We start from the raw sequence: 4,512 nt of genomic DNA on the forward strand, positions 1-4,512 counted from the left end.
TAATTAGTTAATCAATCGAACTAATTAGTTAAGCATTCGAACCAATTAGTTAAGCAAGGAAACCAATTAGTTAAGCACTGAAATTAATTAGTTAATCAATCAAACTAATTAGTTAAGCAATGAAACCAATTAGTTAAGCAATGAAACCAATTAGTTAATCAATCGAACTAATTAATTAAGCATTTGAACCAAGAAAATCGTAACTATAAGTATATTGTAACTAAAACGAATGTAAACATAGCCGAAGCAAATTTAATCACAAATAAACCAATATACTCCGTAATTATTAACTAAAACGAAAATATTCTTAACTAAATGTATAAAAAGTATTACTAAAATTAAACTATTTTAAAAAAAACTATAAATAACAAAACAAAGTTATTGTCAATTAAAACAAATAAATTCTTAACTAAAATGAATTAATTTTTAACTGAAATGAATTACAACTACAAAGAACATCTATCGAACAACAATATCCAACAACAGGAGCTTCTGCCACCATAAACCACCAGGCCAGATGCGAGGGGTAGAGGTTGGTGGTGCCTCGATTACAACGATGGATCCGATAGTTATGTGCTCTTCAACGTACAACCACCGCCGAAGCCACCTTCACATTTGTTCCATTGCCGAAGCCGCCGCTGCTACCACCACCAAGAAGGATAAATTAACAACAACAAAATTGAAAAATCAAACAGAAAATCAAAAACGTATAAACATCAACGATTCACCAGCAAATAACAACAAAATCAGTCAAACAACGTTTTGGAGCACGATTTACATCAAATGGAAAATCGTACAATACTCTTGAATTCTTGATTGCACAAAAACCTAACCCTAGATATTGAGATTCAAACTTGAAAACATGAAGAAGATGGAGGAGATTAAAGATTATGGAGGAGAGAGATAGAAAAATTACCTAATCGCCGCTTCATTCTCGACATCGTCGTCGACGCAGGAGCGAAACAAGTAGCCCATCACGAATCGCCAAAAACTGATCGGATTAGGGTTTGATCTTTGAACCGAATCTTGAGCGCTTCCGTGCTAAGGAGGCGGAGGTTTAGATCGGCGGTGCTACTTCTCCGACGAGAGATCATTGCTACTTCTCCGAGATTTGAGGAGAGAGAAAGAAGAAGAGAGTTTAGGAGAGAGAGAGGGAGGCAGAGAGTTTGAGGAGAGAGAAATGAATTAGGGCTTTGAAATAGGGTGAAAAATAGAGATTTATATGACCCGCGAATTAAAACCCATGAACTCTTTCGACCCGCGAACTGACCCGCGAGTTGGATGGACTGACCGGTCAGACGGTCTTATTAAAAAATTTGTAATTCTTTTATTAGTGAAGAACATAAAGTTCTCAAAACTCATTAGTGAAGAAATATAAATATTTCCTATTCACTCATGTCTCGAAGGAATGGACATAATAAAATAAGAAGTAGACAACTCATTAATAGTGGATCAGCCTTCTAATTAGTGCTACTACACATTAAGTACTCCACATTACTAGTAAAACTAGTTCATTTGCCTCAAGCATCCATATTGATAAACACAAAGTATTGACAAAATAATACCACACGAGGGAGATTATATATATATATATATATATATATATATATATATATATATATATATATATATATATATTGAAATTAGTTACATTTTGACGCAACATAGTCCAGATAAGCAAACTCCACTTATGGCTTATATATATTGGACTAATTGAATCGGGAGTCAATCTACGTAAACTTGACTGATCGTTTGATTTTTGTGAACCAACACTCTATTGTTTAGAGCCTTAACTATGCACCTCTTATTCCTGTAAGATTATTTCATGGTAAATAATAAAGTGAACAACATCACCGGATTGCTATTGCATATGTACCATCAAACAAAGGTTAATCAAATCAACTTGCTTATGGACGACTTCAAAAATGTATCAATAGAAAAGATGTTCCACTTTTACCATAAAGATTATGATAATTGAGTCATTTAAAACCATGACCAAAAAACCAGAAGGGTTGAAAAACCGTATCAATCAATTCAAGAATAAATAAGGAGAGAAAATCATGAAATAATCTTAAACAGAAGAAAACTCATTAAAGACATTAATATGGTTGTAATGAAATGAGCCCACTAATTTCGTCCAAAAGTACAGCTTATCCCATTAAATTGAGCAATAACTCCATTAAAAATTGCTATTTCTTTTTTCCAATTTAAAAATAAAATACAAATTGAAATTTAAGAATTGTATAGGGAACCTGTAGAAGTAAAATCAACTGTTATCAATTTGAGAATTCTTCATTCTTCGTCCTCCATGTTCAAGATTAATTAATTCATTAAAAAAAATGATTCCCAAATACTTGGTACAACATAATCGGAACCAAAATATCAAATTCATGGAACATGCACTAACCGCACAAAAAGATCAAAAGGAACGATCATCGCAAAGTACTTAATTTGCTCCTTGCTGGAATCAAATCCTCATACAAACGGAGTTGCCCGTTAGACTTGATAATAGGGATGTCAGTGGGGCGGGTTTTATAGGAGACCCGCCCCGCATCCGCCCCAAGTAGGCGGGGATGGAGGGAGGTTTGGCGGGTGATGGAGCGGGGATGGGTATAAAAATTATACCCGCCATGGGTGATGGGGCGGGTGTGGATTTTGTGTTGAACCCGCCCCATCCCCGCCCGCCCGCCCCGCCCCATCCCCGCCCGCCCGCCCCGTCCCATCCCCACCCGCCCCTCTTGATACTCGTCAACCCTATCCGAATAACATTCCCTACGCGAATTGAAAAATTGAAAGAACATAAAAAGTTGAACAATTTTTTATGCGTTTGGATTAGTTTGTAGTATTTAATATTATGAATTAGGCATGACTTCTAATTTTATGTGTTTGATTTTTTTTGTTATGGGAGTTATTTTTTCCATAATGTTGCAAAATAAGAAAAACAAGGTGGGTATTGACTCGGATATGGGGCGGGGATGAGACGGGGATGGATACCTAGGTGGGTGGTGGGGCGGGGATGGATTTTAGTTTGTACCCGTTGGGGCGGGGATGGGGATGAATTTTGTACCCGCCATGGGTGATGGGGCGGGGATGGGGATGGAAATTTTAGGTGGGGATAGGGATGGAGGGACATACATCCGCATCCGCCCCGCCCCATTGACATCCCTACTTGATAACAACAAACAAATTATAGGATCCTCGGTAATCACTAATCTATTAGACATAATAAAGAAAAATAAAACAGAAAAAATTCAACTTTAGATTGTTGGAAATATGACTAATAGCAAATGATCAATCATACAAACTTATCTTGATTAATAATAGATAAATGTAAAAAATTTATATGAGAATGTCGTGACGTGACAAAATATCACTGTCCTAAAGTTGAATTTGCCCCGTTACATACACACGGCCTCTTAGCAATCAACCTCCAGGATTACACGACGTCTACCTCATTGGTGTAGCAAAGAGGTAGATTGAGAATCGAATTGACACTGGCCAAGAACACGAAGAAAAAAGGTTTGAAACAATTTTTATGGGGAAGCTAAAGAATAATTTTTGTGTGTCTCTTCCCTTGGAAGGAGAGTGCCTTATATATTATTTAGTAAATGAGCCAAAAAGGAAGGTAATCAATTTGTGACAATGAAGTTGGAAGGTGAATCAATTAGCCCATAATTAGAGAGCAAATCAAGGGAAATGCAATTGAATGGTCAAACATATTATTATGATCTTTCACGAAATCAATCACGAATCCAATCACTTATTATGTCAAAAATACAAGAGGGTATTTTACCAACGGGAAACATTTGTTATTTTGAAGCAAAAACCATTTGGAGTGAACAAAACTCCAACAGTTCTCTCAAAAGAATTGTGAGAGTTGAGGTTGTTGCTGACTTTGCTAGAATTTTATGAGTTTCAAAATAGAGAGAGATTATTGTATAGAGAATTTATCAATAAGTTCTTAACTGAAGAATTGAAAATCGAAGAAAAATACCCGAAAAGATGGTGGTGAAAGGTGTCTAGTGAGGCAACTTCAACCTGCAACCATGGACGAGAGAAAAGCAAGGGAGGAGCTCCAGATCTGATTCCTTCGTAATAACCGTCCACTATCACCTCCCACCCTACCTTATCCTTGATGATTCTTCTAGATTACTTTTAACTTTTGATATATTTTTAATTGGAAAATAAGTAAACTTGAGCAGAAGCGGGAAAGTGTGGGGAAATGGGCGGGGTAGCAAATTCATTAAAATAAAATTACCAACAATAATTAGAGTTGGTAAAAAAATGTGTTTGTATTATAAACCTTTAGCAACGTATATAATTTGTTTTATCCTCCCCAATGTTTAAAGCCAACAAACAATTTATCCGTTGTTAATACCAATTATTACCAACAAATACAATTTTTCTTGTTAAAAATCTGTTGTTTAAAGTCATTTTTCTTGTAATGCTAGCTAGAGGCCGCTTCAGTTCAAGTGGAATTAATAATATCAATCCCCAACTTACTCTTGACTG

The 4,512-nt window shown here is 35.9% G+C and overlaps 1 long non-coding RNA gene across 2 annotated transcripts; it reads right to left on the reverse strand.

Moving 5' to 3' along the window:
• Positions 1-263: 263 nt before the first annotated feature.
• On the reverse strand, positions 264-4,285 carry LOC130461073 (uncharacterized). Of its 2 annotated transcripts, none has more exons than XR_008921398.1 (2): positions 917-4,285; positions 264-638 (listed from the first exon to the last, which is right to left on the reverse strand). It is a non-coding gene; the product is annotated as an uncharacterized lncRNA (long non-coding RNA). The 2 variants fall into 2 exon arrangements; XR_008921399.1 differs by having other exon boundaries at positions 264-641.
• Positions 4,286-4,512: the final 227 nt, after the last annotated feature.

Source organism: Spinacia oleracea, chromosome 5 (genome assembly GCF_020520425.1).
Source record: "Spinacia oleracea cultivar Varoflay chromosome 5, BTI_SOV_V1, whole genome shotgun sequence".
Taxonomy (NCBI): domain Eukaryota; kingdom Viridiplantae; phylum Streptophyta; class Magnoliopsida; order Caryophyllales; family Amaranthaceae; genus Spinacia; species Spinacia oleracea.